This window comes from Pagrus major, chromosome 15 (genome assembly GCF_040436345.1).
Source record: "Pagrus major chromosome 15, Pma_NU_1.0".
Classification (NCBI taxonomy): Eukaryota; Metazoa; Chordata; class Actinopteri; order Spariformes; family Sparidae; genus Pagrus; species Pagrus major.
The window spans coordinates 31,775,828-31,793,418 of NC_133229.1; the positions used below are offsets into that span (position 1 = coordinate 31,775,828).

The 17,591-nt window shown below is 43.2% G+C and overlaps 1 protein-coding gene across 1 annotated transcript in view; it reads left to right on the forward strand.

Annotated features, from left to right (window-relative positions):
• Positions 1 to 3,690: 3,690 nt before the first annotated feature.
• Positions 3,691 to 17,591, forward strand: part of LOC141009856 (melanopsin-A-like) — a 46,006-nt gene continuing 32,105 nt past the window's right edge. Inside the window, exon 1 of the mRNA XM_073482584.1 lies at positions 3,691 to 3,792. The gene's annotated coding sequence lies outside the window, so the exon portion shown is untranslated. The remainder of the gene's footprint in view (positions 3,793 to 17,591) is intronic.

The following is a 17,591-nucleotide window of genomic DNA, read 5'->3' on the forward strand; positions in this document are numbered from 1 at the left end:
AAACCTGGTTCTGGTTCAGTGGCTCAGACTTCTATCCGTGTGACTGTTGGGTTAAAGACTTCAGAGTGTAACCGGGCCTGTACTCTGAGAGCTTCACCCACAGCCTCAGCGTGCTTCACTGGGATAGACGATAATTCAACACACTAACACTCGGCCCGGAGATCAGTCAACCAATCACCAGAACTAATGTTGACAGAACCAGCCAGGCGCCGCAAATAGTTGAAGCGAGACAACCAGAGAACACGAAGAAGACCATGTGTTTAATGACCTCACCGGTCAGGTATCATCAGAACCTCCTCCTCCGGCACCGGCTTCATGTCCGTCAGACACTCCTACTGTTTAACATCCACACCAACATGAAGGACATGTGGAGGACGTGTGCAGCGACACTTTGTGTTTTTACATTTGTCAACTCAAACAAACAGGATTCTGTTCCTGTCAGCTGTGACTTATTTTAAATAAGCAGCTCAGTGAACCTTCATCACTACATGACAACTTAAGTTATACACCTAACGTAACTTAAGTTATACACCTAACGTAACTTAAGTTATACACCTAACGTAACTTAAATCATACACCTAACGTAACTTAAATCATACACCTAACGTAACTTAAATCATACACCTAACGTAACTTAAATCATACACCTAACGTAACTTAAATCATACACCTAACGTAACTTAAATCATACACCTAACGTAACTTAAATCATACACCTAACGTAACTTAAGTTATACACCTAACGTAACTTAAGTTATACACCTAACGTAACTTAAGTTATACACCTAACGTAACTTAAGTCATACACCTAACGTAACTTAAATCATACACCTAACGTAACTTAAATCATACACCTAACGTAACTTAAGTTATACACCTAACGTAACTTAAGTTATACACCTAACGTAACTTAAGTTATACACCTAACGTAACTTAAGTTATACACCTAACGTAACTTAAATCATACACCTAACGTAACTTAAATCATACACCTAACATAGGAACATCTGCAGCTGAAGTTACAGAAGTAATGTAGTGAATGTAACTCTATAAATCTAAGTGAGAGGTACGATGATGGTCCTGTCTGTCGGTCTGTGTGTGTGTCTGTCTGTGTGTGTGTCTGTGTGTGTGTCTGACTGTCTGTCTGTGTGTCTGTCTGTGTGTCTGACTGTGTGTCTGTCTGTGTGTCTGTGTGTCTGACTGTGTGTCTGTCTGTCTGTCTGTGTGTCTGTGTGTCTGACTGTGTGTCTGTCTGTCTGTCTGTGTGTCTGTGTGTCTGTGTGTGTATCTGTGTGTCTGACTGTGTGTCTGACTGTGTGTCTGTGTGTGTATCTGTGTGTCTGACTGTGTGTCTGACTGTGTGTCTGTGTGTGTATCTGTGTGTCTGTCTGTGTGTCTGTCTGTGTGTCTGTCTGTGTGTCTGACTGTGTGTCTGACTGTGTGTCTGTGTGTGTATCTGTGTGTCTGACTGTGTGTCTGACTGTGTGTCTGTGTGTGTATCTGTGTGTCTGTCTGTGTGTCTGACTGTGTGTCTGTCTGTGTGTCTGTCTGTCTGTCTGTGTGCCTGTGTGTCTGTGTGTGTGTCTGTGTGTCTGTGTGTCTGTCTGACTGTGTGTCTGTGTGTCTGTCTGACTGTGTGTCTGTGTGTCTGTCTGTGTGTCTGACTGCGTGTCTGTCTGTCTGTGTGTCTGACTGCGTGTCTGTCTGTCTGTGTGTCTGACTGTGTGTCTGTCTGTCTGTGTGTCTGACTGTGTGTCTGTCTGTCTGTCTGTGTGTCTGTGTGTCTGTCTGTGTGTCTGTGTGTCTGTGTGTCGGTCTGTCTTGTGTGTGTGTCTGACTGTGTGTCTGACTGTGTGTCTGTCTGTGTGTCTGTGTGTCTGTCTGTCTGTGTGGTTGTCTGACTGTGTGTCTGTGTGTCTGTTTGTGGCTGGTTCGGCTCAACCCAACAAAGCTTTGAGGCTGTGTTGGACGGATCTGCAACTACAGACCTGTATCTCTTCTTTGGTTCCTCTCTAAAACCCTGGAACGTGCCGTCTACAACCAACTGTCCTCCGACCTTTCACAAAACGACCTCCTTGACCTCCATCAGTCAGGCTTCAGGACTGCTGACTCCACTGAGACGGCCCTCCTCACAGTGACTGAGTCGCTCCGTGCCGCCAGAGCCTCGTCCAACTCGTCCGTCCTCATCCTCCTCGACTTATCTGCTGCGTTTGACACAGTCAACCACCAAATCCTCCTCTGCACTCTGGCTGAACTTGGCTTCGCTGACTCTGCTCTAACCTGGTTCACATTATACCTGACAAATCGCACCTTTCAGGTCACCTGGAATGGCTCCTTGTCCAAACCCTGCTCCCTGGAAACTGGTGTCCCTCAAGGCTCAGTACTAGGACCGCCTCTGTTTTCACTCTACACTAGATCACTGGGCTCTGCAATCACATCACATGGATTCTCTTACCACTGTTATGCTGACGACACCCAGCTGTTCCTCTCCTTTCCCCCATCCTCCTCCAACACCCATGTTGCCACGCGCATCTCTGAATGTCTGGCAGACATCTCCGCTTGGACAACTGCGCATCATCTCAAGCTCAACCTCAGTAAAACTGAACCAACTTAGTAAAACTGACCAACGTCAGGACAGCAGAGTCACTCGCCATCTTCCGCAAAAGACTCAAGACTCACTTGTTCAGACTTCACCTGGACCCACATAGCATGACTCCCCCCCCACCCCCCAAAAAAATCCACTTGTATGTTCTGACCCTCAGCACTTACATCACAGCACTTATGTACTTATGGTATCTTGATAAATAGCAGCTACTTTGCTCAGATGAGGGCTTGAAAACTGTTTCTATTTGTTCTTTTTTACTTTATAGACGGTGATATGTTGTGGTTTCTCTCTTGTGACAAATGTACTTATTGTAAGTCGCTTTGGACAAAAGTGTCTGCTAAATGCCCTAAATTTAAATTTAAATGTAAATGTAATGTAATGTAAATGTAAATGTAAATGGATATAAAGGAGGTGTGAACAGTACGAGGTGACACTGACACAGCTGGTAGTTACAGAACCAAACCCAGGATGAATGAACATATAATACACGGTAACGACCCGGGAGATGATGGCCCGTCTCTTTGTGTTTGGATCAGTGACTCCGTTGTGTTTAGAAGTGGACCTCAGTGTCCTGTTGAGACGGAGCTTCCTGTGTCTGAGATTTAAACTGCACCATGTTGAGCTGTTACATTATTTTATTATCTTCAGTTTTTGTGACATGTTCGTGAGGATCTGTTTGGATCTTGAGAGCTAAAACTACATTTCCCATGAGCACCTGTGTGACAAAGCACAGGTGTGTACATCAGTCAGAGACACCCCAGTGAGTCCTCTAAGGTCCCAGCTGAAGGTGGAGTTAATGTCACTACACTGCTCAGTAGTTTCATCTGTATCAATACCTGATCATTTATTAGCTGGTTATATTTGGTATTGATAATGTGAATGACGCAGCTCACCTGTGCTTCACCTGCTGCACCTCCACCTCCTGCCACCTGTCAGTCAGAGTGTGTCTACTCCTGCAGAGCGCGTGAGGAGGAGCGAGGAGGAGGAGGCGGGGGACGATGAGCGGCAGGAGCTCCGTGCAGCGGTCCGCGCGGCAGAGCGTCGTCTCGTGCAGCGCTCCCAACTGCACCGCGCGCACCGCGGACCCGCTGGCGCTGTCTGCGGCTTCCGCCTGGACCGACACCGGCTCGGCCGTGGACGTGTACCGGCTCGCGGAGCTGCAGCTTCCTGCCTCGGCCGCCCCAACGGTGAGTGAGTTCCAGCTTTACTCTGTTTAAACGGGTCTGGAAACTGCTCAGTTTGTCTGTAGTTTGTAACCGACCACCATAGAAAGAAAGAGCAATTTAATATTCACACGCTTATCAGCAAAACAATATCAACCGCAGAACGTAAGATAATACTTAAAGAGCACCAAGAGAAGTGTTTCTCACATTCGGCTCACATTTAATTCATCTAACGGGAAACACTTGAATGAATTTGTCTCTTTGAAGAGTTCGTTGGCTCGTTTTTCCAACAGAGCTCTTTCATGGAAACACACCAGGTACAACAGCAACTGCTGCGATGACATAAATCCAATTAAGGCTTTAAAAACTATAAACAGCGTCGATGTTAATTTAAATAATGCCGAATTGAGCATTCAGACGTAATGAAATCAAAACATTCTGATTTCACTTCGTATCGTTTACAGACAATTTCAAGTGAGCAAATTCATCTTAAATAGACCTTTTACTCGAACGAGTTCAGTGCGACACAGGTTATTTTCTCACATTCTCCAAGTGCAGCTTCTTATCATATTTTACCAGCCGGCTCGAGCTTTACATGAGATCACATAAAGTATTAACATATGCTAGTATTGACTGTCATGACGTCATAGGCTGTAGGCTACTTATTGATCAGAAATCATGAAACTTGATGACGTATTTTACTGATCGCCTTAATAGGTTGTGACCGAGCTCCAGAGAAAACATGAACCATTTAGTGTTTATCTGCTTACAGGAAAAGATGGTGAGTGTTGAACAGAATGTGATATTAATAAATCAGTGAGAGAAGAGTCGTTATAATCTGCATCCATTTAAATCAGCTGACAGCGAAGAACTGAACTAATGTGTCTCCTTGTAATGAAATGAATCCAGTGAAGGGCTTTAACACACTTAAATTAATGTGTGGTGATTTGAATGATGCTGAATTGAGCAGTCGGTCATAATAATCCAAAACAGTCTGATTTAAATGTGTATAAGCTTCATACTCTATTATTTATACAGGCTGTTAATCAAATACATATTCAGTACAGCTTTTTTTCCAGGGGGTTTGGTGCGTCACAGATCCAGCGTCTTTTCTCAGGTTCTTATCAGTTTTGCAACCGGCCGAGCGATACATTAGCTGACGTGTTACTGGCACATGTTGTCATTGACGACCATCAGCTGAGAGGCTGCAGGCTACTTATTGATCACAAATCATGAAACTTGATGACCTAATTCACTGATCGCTTTTGATAACAGTTTGTAGCCAAACTCCTTATAAAACAAGAGCAATTTAGTATTTACATGCTTATGGTAAACAAAATAATCAGTGTAGAACAGAATGTGAACGTTAAAGAGCATTTAAATCAGCTGACAGGAAAACAACACAATAAAAAGCTTCTGTGTCATTTAAATACCGCTGAGCTGAGCAGTCAGTCGGTGTTAGTACTGACTGATCCGGTCAGAGGCCGTCGGCTGCTTATTGATCACATGAGATGAAACTTGAATGACCTGATTCACTTTGGCAACAGAGAAGAAATCAATTGATCAGTTCACATTTAAAACCTTGTTTATTTCAGATTGATAATCTGAGTCAGATTACATTTCTTGATTTCAGCCTGTGATGTGTTTTCAGCTCCGCCTATTGACCCGTCACATGAATAATAACAGGCCAGTAAAAGGCTGCAAGTGGTTAATGAGTCTGATCAAACCCTCTATTGATTTCTACAGTTTGTAGAGTTAAATTAACTAAATCTACTTTTGCAGTTATGAGATGAGGTGAGATGAGGTGAGATGAGATGATAGAGAGACACAGACACAGAGAGAGAGAGAGAGAGAGAGAGAGGTCGACAGAGATGTGCTGACAGCACACTGTGTCTCTTGGATTCATCAGCATGAAATGCATGAATGCAACTTTTCTCCTCGGAGGCTTCGTGTGGTTGTTTGTGTGTCTGGGGCTCATGTAAACACACACACACACACACACACACACACACACACACACACTCGACTTCACCCTCGGCTGCACCAGAACATAATAAATGTGTGTATCAGACCCAGCTGGTGGATGCAGGAGTCAGAAGTGTTCCCGAGTTATCTGTGGGCCTCAGCGACACCTCGCAGCTGCACAGACGTCGCGGCTTGCAGCTGAAAGGTCGACTTGATATTCAGTTACTGTGCAGAGCTGCAGGACGTTCAGGTGATCGGTCGGGACGATAACGCAGCAGCCGGCTGCACATTTCCTGCCCTCCTCAGGCTCACTCAGGCTGCGTGTGTCTGCCGTGTGTTGTTGAACAAACAGGTATTGACGTCCGTGTTCAGAACGTCCATCCATGCGTCTGCAAATGTTGTATTGATTCAAAGCTGCTGCATGTGTGGTTTTATGGAGCCGGTCCAGCTGCCAGCTCTGCTCTGCGGCCAACTTTCCACTCAGTGTTTGTGCCGATCACTTTTCACAATGACGCGCAGGAAACACTGCGAGTTTCAGGCTGGATGTTGGTGCAGGTTGGATGTGTTGAGGGAACCAGTTTGGTCTTCATCATAAATACTCTGAGTGTGTGATTGTCTGTTGGACTGCTGCAGGTCTCAGGAGTGTTTCCTCCCTCAGCTGCTCCATGACGTCCACTGTGATACTGCACATGTCAGGTTATTGTACTGAGGAGGGAAACGCTACATCATCACTGTTCTCACCTCCTCTCACAATGAACTCAACACAAGCAGCTTCTCATTCAACAGTTTATCAGCTGTAGTTAGCTAATTAAGCTAACGCTAGTCAATCAATCAAACTTTATTGGTACAGCACCCTTTAAACAAATCAAAATGAAAGATCTTCACAAGTGATTGAAGAAAACAGACTGACGCACCAACTGCAAGAAAATAAAGTCAAAATAATAAAAGATAAAAACAAGCAATAAAAAATAATGACAGAACATAACATTTGATTTAAAAAGTTTACAAAATATGACATAAGAATAATAAGCACAAGAGTAAAATGTAAATAAAGATATATATAAAATATAGTATAAAGAATATAAATCTATGATAAAAACAAAATAAATGAAGTATAAACATTGAAACCATGAAGATTATAAGACACGAGTCACAGAACACGTTACTCTTCTCACTAGATGACACAGAAACATAACAAGTTACTTTTTAATGGCAGTAATCTTGTAACGTAAAGAGTTACTTTTAAAAGTAACGTTACCCAACACTGCTGAAAACCCAGAAGGTCGTTTAAAGATCTGAATTTCTAGGAAAAACTCAAAATCCTCATCCTGCAGGTGAAAAATATCTGTCTACTGCACGATGACATGATTCTTCTTGAGTTAAAGGAGAGTTCTGGTGTTTTAACCTGGATCAACATTCACATGTGTAAATGATGTGAAACATTTTGGATCAGTCCAGTTGATCTCAGCTGGCTGCAGTGACATGACTGCAATGTGATCCTGTGACCAGCCTTACCTTCAGAGTGAGACTCCCTGAACCAGACCATCTGATTATTAACAAAGACCATCTGATTATTAACAAAGACCATCTGATTATTAACAAAGACCATCTGATTATTAACGAAGACCATCTGATTATTAACAAAGACCATCTGATTATTAACAAAGACCATCTGATTATTAACAAAGACCATCTGATTATTAACAAAGACCATCTGATTATTAACGAAGACCATCTGATTATTAACAAAGACCTCATCAGTTGTAACTTGATGTTGATGTGAACAGCTGGTTACAGTAACTGATGTGTGAGTGAGGCATTAACAGTCAGTCTGAAGGTTTCTCACTGTCAGGTCCTGGTCCGGTTCTGATCGGCTGGTTTGTGTTGTTCAGGGAAATGATCTATAACCAGAGGAAATCTCACTGCTGTGTGTGTGTGTGTGTGTGTGTGTGTGTGTGTGTGTGTGTGTGTGTGTGTGTGAGAGCAGCAGTCAGACAGATGTGTGTTAATGTGACGAGTTAATGTCACAGTCAAACTGAGTCGATGACATTTGATGACATTTCGCTGCTGTCTTTATTTCTTCTTCTCAACACACTGAAAGAGGAAGAGTCACGTGATGAGCGGTCCTCACTGAGCTTCACCTGCTGATGGAGGTTGTAGCTGAAACATCTCAACATAAAGACTGATGTTGGTCTGTGTGTCAGGAACAAATCAGAACAATGAGACTTTTTGTTAAAAAAAATCATGTTTTGTTTCTTTGAGGAAACTTCCTGTGATGTCACAGGAAGTGTATAGTGCTTTTCACACTGCACTTAGTTATAGCACCACAAGAGCTCCTCGAGTGACCTGTGATGTGATGTCACTTCCTGCTCTATATGAAACAAACCCGTCCATCACTGGGACAAACAGACGCCATGTTTCTACTCAAAGACAGAAAGAAGTTCATGTAGAACATTTGAATTTACAAGAAGGAACAAATAAGTCAGAATCAGTCAGAGACAGAGTTTCACACAGTTTATAAAGTGTCTCCAACTCAACAACTCACTAAACTGACACATTTGTTAAGGGAGTCTGGTGACAAAGAAGTCGCCTATACAGGTTACTGTTTAGTGTATCTGTAAAATGTGACATGTTTAGCATCAATAAAATGTTTCTTCTTTCATAAATTGAGTGTAAATGGTGAAATCAGTGTAAACAGTGTGTTCAAACAGCTGCTAAATGTTGGCAGGTCAGACTTTAGCACTTTAGACACAGAAGCAGACAGGCTGGTGCAGCCATGCTGCCACAAACTGACACTTTTTACAAGGAAACACACAACTTACTGTTTTCATTTAATGCTGAATTTACAAGAAGGAGACAAAGATTCAGAGTCTGTCAGAGACAGAGTTTCACTACGTTATAAAGTTTTACGCTACTCAACAACTCTTAAAATCACTACATTTGTTGAGGGAGTCTGGTGTTATTGACGGATGGTAATATCAGGGAACAAGGGACACTGCAGTTGTTTTCTTTTAACCATAATCACGATTGTGATCTTTTGTGTAACAATCATTCGTAACGGCACAAACAGTGGTGCAGCTGATTGGGACGTCCAATCAGAAAACACTCACACATTCAGTGATTTAGTTTGGAGGCTGAATGAGAACATGGAGCTCTGAACAGAAACAGACTATATAAGGGAGAATGAAAGCAGAATGCAGGGATCAAATGTTAGCAGGAAATATGTACAGTTTATATATATCATGTCAGCCCAGACACACACACTGGGTGGATTTCAGGCCATTATGAGACGTATCATATATGTACCAGATAATTCTCTGGAGGTGAAGCTGAAGTCTGAATTCATCAAAGAGTCAAAGACTTAATCTCCCTGTTGTCCGACAGGATTACTGATTAACTGCAGCTGGTTTCCTGTGGAGAACAACTTTATTTATTATTTAATGAGAGAACATGAAGTCAAACACCAAACCAGATTGAGTTGATGTTCTTCCTTCCAGACAATCATTAGTTTAGTTTCAGACAGTCATTAGTTTAGTTTCACACAATCAGCTCCCTGCAGATGAATATGTGTTGTGTGTTTTTGTAACCGTCCATACTGATGCATTCAAGAACACTATGACGTCCCACATTAGAGAGTTGGCCACCAAAAAGCTTTTCTTTGTTGAGTTCTCTCGTCAGAAAGTCAAACTGAGACGACAAAACACAAACAGAGACGCAGCGAACAGGCTGATCATGAATTTGATTGTTGTGTTGATGAAATCTGAGCTGTTCAGAGATGAAAATCAGACCCGGACTAACCCGTGGACATGAACAGAAACATGTTGTTACATGTTCAAAGACGTGGGAACAATCAGAAGTGGATGTTAAATCTCTCCTTACTGGTAATCTGTCAATAATCCCCCTCTGGACTAAACTGAAGAATCCTGGTGTCATAAAAGCTGAAGTGTCCTGATGTGCTGAGTCTCCTCTGAGGACTGAGGTTCACAGACGGGTCAGGATCACGAGGCCGGCTCATAATCCACCCAGTGATCACACTGAAAGACAGTCACCTTGTGTTATTCACGCAGGTTTGATAGCGGGATCATCAGTGTTTATTTGACAGCAGGTTTATTCACCTGAACATCCAGAATACCTTCCTGTACATGAGCTGTAGGATAACAAGCAGCAGCAGGCACTGAACTCAGCACTCACCAGAGACTCGGTTTCTTTCTCTTATCCTGCACGTTATGTCTTTTCTGTTCTCACAACTTCTCTGTACGTTCAAGAAGTAGAGTCCATTAAAAAAGTTTTAAAAAACAAACTGTGGTCCAGAGCTCAGCGGCTCCAGCAGCTGTCCGCCAGTTAATGCTAACACAGTCGCTTGTTATTCCAAAACACCTGCGTCTGTCCCTCCCCTCCCCTCTGTTAGACAGACAGACACATTATTTGTCTGATATCTGAATTAAAATCCTCAAACAATAAACAGGTTTTTTTAAAAACATATTAGCATGATGTCGTCCCGTGTCTCTGTTGTGCAGCAGTTTATACTCTGACAGAAGAGGTTCATTAGAACCGGATGGTGACACACAGCTAATTAACGCACAATAGCTCCCTTCGTTTTGGACCCTGCGACTCTGCGTCCACTCGGATACCAGCTCTGTCTGTCAAACTTCACCAAAGTTTAAATCACAAATGACAAAGTCACACAGATTTACTTCTGCTGACTGCAGCCAATCAATTTAAAGGTGCAATTTGTAAGAATTCATATTGAAAACAAAAGTATGGTGAATGTTGTTGTGTTGAATGTTGTTGTGTTGAATGTTGCTGTTCTGAATGTTGTGTTGAACGTTGTTGTGTTGAATGTTGCTGTGTTGAATGCTGTTGTGTTGAATGTTGCTGTGTTGAATGTTGTGTTGAATGTTGCTGTGTTGAATGTTGCTGTGTTGAATGTTGTTGTGTTGAATGTTGTTGTGTTGAATGTTGCTGTGTTGAATGTTGTGTTGAATGTTGTTGTGTTGAATGTTGCTGTTCTGAATGTTGTTGTGTTGAATGTTGCTGTGTTGAATGTTGTTGTGTTGAATGTTGCTGTGTTGAATGTTGTTGTGTTGAATGTTGCTGTTCTGAATGTTGCTGTGTTGAATGTTGCTGTGTTGAATGTTGTTGTGTTGAATGTTGCTGTGTTGAATGTTGCTGTGTTGAATGTTGTTGTGTTTAATGTTGTTGTGTTGAATGTTGTGTTGAATGCTGTTGTGTTGAATGTTGCTGTTCTGAATGTTGTTGTGTTGAATGTTGCTGTTCTGAATGTTGTTGTGTTGAATGTTGTGTTGAATGTTGTTGTGTTGAATGTTGTTGTGTTGAATGTTGCTGTTCTGAATGTTGTTGTGTTGAATGTTGTTGTGTTGAATGTTGCTGTGTTGAATGTTGTTGTGTTGAATGTTGCTGTTCTGAATGTTGTTGTGTTGAATGTTGTTGTGTTGAATGTTGCTGTTCTGAATGTTGTTGTGTTGAATGTTGTTGTGTTGAATGTTGTTGTGTTGAATGTTGTTGTGTTGAATGTTGCTGTTCTGAATGTTGTTGTGTTGAATGTTGTTGTGTTGAATGTTGTTGTGTTGAATGTTGTTGTGTTGAATGTTGCTGTGTTGAATGTTGTTGTGTTGAATGTTGCTGTGTTGAATGTTGCTGTGTTGAATGTTGCTGTGTTGAATGTTGTGTTGAATGTTGCTGTTCTGAATGTTGTTGTGTTGAATGTTGTTGTGTTGAATGTTGCTGTTCTGAATGTTGTTGTGTTGAATGTTGCTGTTCTGAATGTTGTTGTGTTGAATGTTGTGTTGAATGTTGTTGTGTTGAATGCTGCTGTTCTGAATGTTGTTGTGTTGAATGTTGTGTTGAATGTTGCTGTGTTGAATGTTGTTGTGTTGAATGTTGCTGTGTTGAATGTTGTTGTGTTGAATGTTGTTGTGTTGAATGTTGCTGTGTTGAATGTTGTTGTGTTGAATGTTGTTGTGTTGAATGTTGTTGTGTTTAATGTTGTTGTGTTGAATGTTGTGTTGAATGCTGTTGTGTTGAATGTTGCTGTTCTGAATGTTGTTGTGTTGAATGTTGTGTTGAATGTTGTTGTGTTGAATGTTGTTGTGTTGAATGTTGTTGTGTTGAATGTCAGCTGATTCCTGTTCAGGACGGGAGGTGACGTTTTATTTGACTCTAGTGTTTGAACATGTTCAGTCAACACTGGTTGTAGTCGAGGTTATAAAGTTGACAACAACAACAACCTGCAGCTGCAGACATGTCGTCCACACGTGAAGACATTTTTAATGTCTCTGGTTTGAACCACAGAACAACCAGGGGACGAGGTTGACGTGGTGAAGACCTATGAATAGAGCAGTTATCTGTGTTGGAGCACTAACATGAGCACAGAGCTGTTCTCTCGTGTAGATGAAGTAAATGAATTGTGTTTATGTGGATGAGTCAGGTCAGAACGAGCTGCATGAGGCTGAACTCATGTGTAAATAAATCTCTGACAAACAGCTGATGAAATCCACACAGGGGAAATCCACACTGTTTCATTTCACATACAAAATAAATCATGTTTTTATGAAGAGAGACGGACTGTGTTTATTCAGCCGAGTCAGCCAAAAGATTTTTATTATATAAAACCACATTTTCATCATATTTCTGTCTGTATGGATTTTTAACGGTCTCTGCATGTGTGCTGGACGTGAACGACTGCACACATTTCACATTTCACATCTTCTCTCAGCGTTGATTCTTAAATCCTGTTTGTTTCAGCAGCTTTCTTGTCTGAACCTCTACGTCAGCCCACTGAGACTTTGTCTCCGGGTTTATTCTCTCAGACATAACGAGCTGCTCTGATTAATCTCTGATGATGATCAATCAATCAGCTGCATTACATTACATTTAGGGCACTTAGCAGACGCTTTTTGTCCAAAGCGACTTACAGTAATTCATACATACATTCATACACTGATGGCGGTGGCTGCCATGCAAGGTGCTGACCAGCACATCAGGAGCAGTTCTGGGGTTCAGTATCTTGCCCAAGGACACTTCGACATGCAGACCAGGGGAATCGAACCAGCGACCTTCCGATTACAAGACGCTAGCTCTATCCCTGACCCACAGCTGTCATCTTATCATCAGTGTGTTCAGATTCATGGCTGTCTGTGTGAAGCAGCTCTGCAGTGTAATGCTTCTAATATTAGACGTGATGAACCTGCAGTTGTTCCTCCTGACGGACGCTCTGTATTTCAGGCCACACTCGGAAACCCTTCACATCGTTCATGTCACTTCTAACCAGACTTGTTTTGACGTTTGTGGCCCCCAGAGGATGAACCAATCCCAGCGTCCGCACTCTGAGACTCTCAAACTGTCAGACTCTGAGGCTCTGAGGCTCAGCCCGATGGTTTAGGGTTCTGATGACCCCCAGCTTGCAGAACCCTTGGTTTAGGGCATCAGAACCCTAAACCATCAGGTTGAGACCGTGCCCACTACGACAGAGGGGAAGGAGAAGGAACAGAAGCACATCAGGGGAGCACTTAAAACCTGTGGCTATCCAAACTGGACCTTTGTCAAAACCTCTAAAAGATCCAGAGCAGACAGAGAGGAGGAGACGAGAAAACGTAACAACATCATCATTCATATGTCGCTGGAACATCTGAGAAACTCAGGAGGATCTTCAATAAACATCATATCCTGGATGTATTTTATTTATTAAGTTATTACTATTATTTTTATCATTATTGTTTTGTTTTGGTTTTTTTTTCTCCATTGTCCATTGTCCGGTTACTGTGAGTTTATTTTAATTTTACGTTTCCACCTTGTGGATATTGACTTTTTTTTCCTGATTTGGTTTTGTTTTGTCCTGTCAGTTTGTAACCATAACCTCGTCCTTGTTCTTGGAAAAATTCAAAAATAAAATACTCAAAAAAAAACAAAAAAAAAACATCATATCCTGGTTCGTTTTAAACCGACCAACATGCTGAGGCAGAAACTTGTCCATCCTGAGGACAAAACACCCAGGAGGCATAAACAGAGTGACGTAGTTGATGCTGTTCAATGCAGCCAGCACTGCACAGATTTGTACACTGGGGAGACAAAACAACCTCTCCATGAACGAATGGCACAACACAGGAGGACCAACTCCTCAGGTCAAGACTCTGCTGTCCACTTACATCTGAAGGAGACAGATCATTCCTTTGAGGGCAACAATGTAAACATGTTGTCCAGAGAAAACCGATGGTTTAAGTAAAAGAATCCATCTATGTCAAACTGGAACGACCGTCTTTGAACAGAGGAGGAGGCCTAAGACATCACTGATCACCCACCTACAATGCTGTACTGAGTTCTCCCCAGACAGCTTAACAACCATTCACACCTGGGCTCACCTGGCCTTAGCAACCCACATGAAGGCCGGTTGAGTCAACGACCCACAAGTGTCCCTAACGACTCTGGACCTCAGATCTCACACGTGTCCTTAATGACTCTGTAAGGACACTCCCACACTTTCTAAGAACACTCCCATACTATGTAAGGACACTCCCACTCAGACTCCTCTCAGGATTAATTATGATAACTTGTGATCTCATGACTTTTTGTTTGGCTCCATTATCACATCACCAAATTCCAGCAAAACAAATGAAATTCACATGAGCCTCAGGTGGAGCCGACCGATATATTGATCGGCTGATAGTAGGAGCTGATATTGGCCTATCACAGATGTGTCATATCTATAAGATATGAGCTCATATGAAAACCTTTCTTTAGAGATTATAATGTGGAACATGTTGCTCAGGGTCATTTAGAGTTAGTAATGTTCTCTAACACATCTTTGATAAGAAACATCAGGTTGAGGGAATATCAGTCAATATATGGATCAGAACTTTTTACTCTGACATTGACTCCAGAAGCGCAGGTCTTCTTTATAAACACTGAACATGTGTGTTCATCGATCGTTGTATCATTTATGTTCATTTATTTCTCTGAGTACATTCTGACCCTCTGCTGCTGCTCAACATCAACACAGGTACAACTTAACTTAAGTCTACTTTTTTACATGCACGACTAAGATGGTGAACATTTTTATATTGAAACATGTTAAAACATATTCAAACGTATTAAAACATGTTAAATCAACAGAAGACCTTGACTGTGTTCAGACCTCCTCTCACTAGCTCCATCCACGCTGCACTTTGAGTACAGAGATCCTGCGCCAATTCTCCACATCCTCTGTGTGAAGTTTCGCTGCAGCACTGATCCAGAGACGTTAACAGTCTGACGGTGTTCAGTCTGATGGTGTTCAGTCTGACGGTGTTCAGTCTGACGGTGTTCAGTCTGATGGTGTTCACAGTCTGACGGTGTTCAGTCTGACGGTGTTCAGTCTGATGGTGTTCAGTCTGATGGTGTTCACAGTCTGACGGTGTTCAGTCTGATGGTGTTCAGTCTGATGGTGTTCACAGTCTGACGGTGTTCAGTCTGACGGTGTTCAGTCTGATGGTGTTCAGTCTGACGGTGTTCAGTCTGATGGTGTTCAGTCTGATGGTGTTCAGTCTGATGGTGTTCACAGTCTGATGGTGTTCACAGTCTGACGGTGTTCAGTCTGATGGTGTTCAGTCTGATGGTGTTCACAGTCTGACGGTGTTCAGTCTGACGGTGTTCAGTCTGATGGTGTTCAGTCTGACGGTGTTCAGTCTGATGGTGTTCAGTCTGATGGTGTTCAGTCTGATGGTGTTCACAGTCTGATGGTGTTCAGTCTGATGGTGTTCAGTCTGACGGTGTTCAGTCTGATGGTGTTCAGTCTGATGGTGTTCACAGTCTGACGGTGTTCAGTCTGATGGTGTTCAGTCTGATGGTGTTCACAGTCTGATGGTGTTCAGTCTGATGGTGTTCAGTCTGATGGTGTTCTCAGTCTGATGGTGTTCAGTCTGATGGTGTTCACAGTCTGATGGTGTTCACAGTCTGATGGTGTTCAGTCTGATGGTGTTCACAGTCTGACAGTGTTCAGTCTGATGGTTTTCAGTCTGATGGTGTTCAGTCTGATGGTGTTCTCAGTCTGATGGTGTTCAGTCTGATGGTGTTCAGTCTGATGGTCTTCAGTCTGATGGTGTTCACAGTCTGACAGTGTTCAGTCTGATGGTTTTCAGTCTGATGGTGTTCACAGTCTGATGGTGTTCAGTCTGATGGTGTTCAGTCTGATGGTGTTCACAGTCTGATGGTGTTCAGTCTGATGGTGTTCAGTCTGATGGTGTTCACAGTCTGATGGTGTTCAGTCTGATGGTGTTCACAGTCTGATGGTGTTCAGTCTGATGGTGTTCTCAGTCTGATGGTGTTCAGTCTGATGGTGTTCAGTCTGATGGTGTTCACAGTCTGACAGTGTTCAGTCTGACGGTTTTCAGTCTGATGGTTTTCAGTCTGATGGTGTTCAGTCTGATGGTGTTCAGTCTGATGGTCTTCAGTCTGATGGTGTTCAGTCTGATGGTGTTCACAGTCTGATGGTGTTCAGTCTGATGGTGTTCAGTCTGATGGTGTTCACAGTCTGATGGTGTTCAGTCTGATGGTGTTCAGTCTGATGGTGTTCACAGTCTGATGGTGTTCTCAGTCTGATGGTGTTCAGTCTGACGGTGTTCAGTCTGACGGTGTTCAGTCTGATGGTGTTCACAGTCTGATGGTGTTCAGTCTGATGGTGTTCACACATGGAGAAGTGTCTGTCCTCTTGTCTGTCGTCCCATCTGTCCTCCTGCCTGTCATCCTGTCTGTCCTCCTGCCTGTCATCCTGTCTGTCCTCCTGTCTGTTCTCCTGTCTGTCCTCCTGCCTGTCATCCTGTCTGTCCTCCTGTCTGTTCTCCATCTGTCCTCCTGCCTGTCATCCTGTCTGTCCTCCTGTCTGTTCTCCTGTCTGTCGTCCCATCTGTCCTCCTGCCTGTCATCCTGTCTGTCCTCCTGTCTGTTCTCCTGTCTGTCGTCCCATCTGTCCTCCTGCCTGTCATCCTGTCTGTCCTCCTGTCTGTTCTCCTGTCTGTCGTCCCATCTGTCCTCCTGCCTGTCATCCTGTCTGTCCTCCTGTCTGTTCTCCTGTCTGTCGTCCCATCTGTCCTCCTGTCTGTCCTCCTGTCTGTTCTCCTGTCTGTCGTCCCATCTGTCCTCCTGCCTGTCATCCTGCCTGTCATCCTGTCTGTTCTCCTGTCTGTCGTCCCATCTGTCGTCCCATCTGTCGTCCTGTCTGTCCTCCTGTCTGTCTTCCTGTCTGTCCTCCTGTCTGTCCTCCTGTCTGTCCTCCTGTCTGTCGTCCCATCTGTCCTCCTGCCTGTCCTCCTGCCTGTCATCCTGTCTGTCCTCCTGTCTGTTCTCCTGTCTGTCGTCCCATCTGTCGTCCTGTCTGTCTGTCGTCCTCCTGTCTGTCTTCCTGTCTGTCCTCCTGTCTGTCCTCCTGTCAGTCGTCCCATCTGTCTGTCCTACTGACTCTTTGTCACATTTCTGCCCGAAAAACAGCGTCTGTCCCCGGCAAAAACCTTTATTCACATGTGTTTGTCTCCTTCAGTATTGTGTTGTTGTAGTTACTGTTGTCACGGTGACGGTCAGCCCTCCTGACTCGGTGAAAACAGCCTCCCTTTCCTACATTACATAGTGTTTCTTTAATCGTCTCACCTCTTCTCTGTTTCCTCCGCTTTCTTCTTCAGCATTTACTTTTTTATAGTCGACCATAAAACACACAAGTGTGTGTGATAGTAGTTGGAGGGGAAGTGAGGGCAGATGTCGTCTTCCTGATCATTACAGATGCCGTTGTTCTCTCAGACGGATTTAAAAAATAAAATAGCTAATATGGGTCACCAGATATACTTTGTTGGCTGTTAAAAGTGCAATATGTAAGA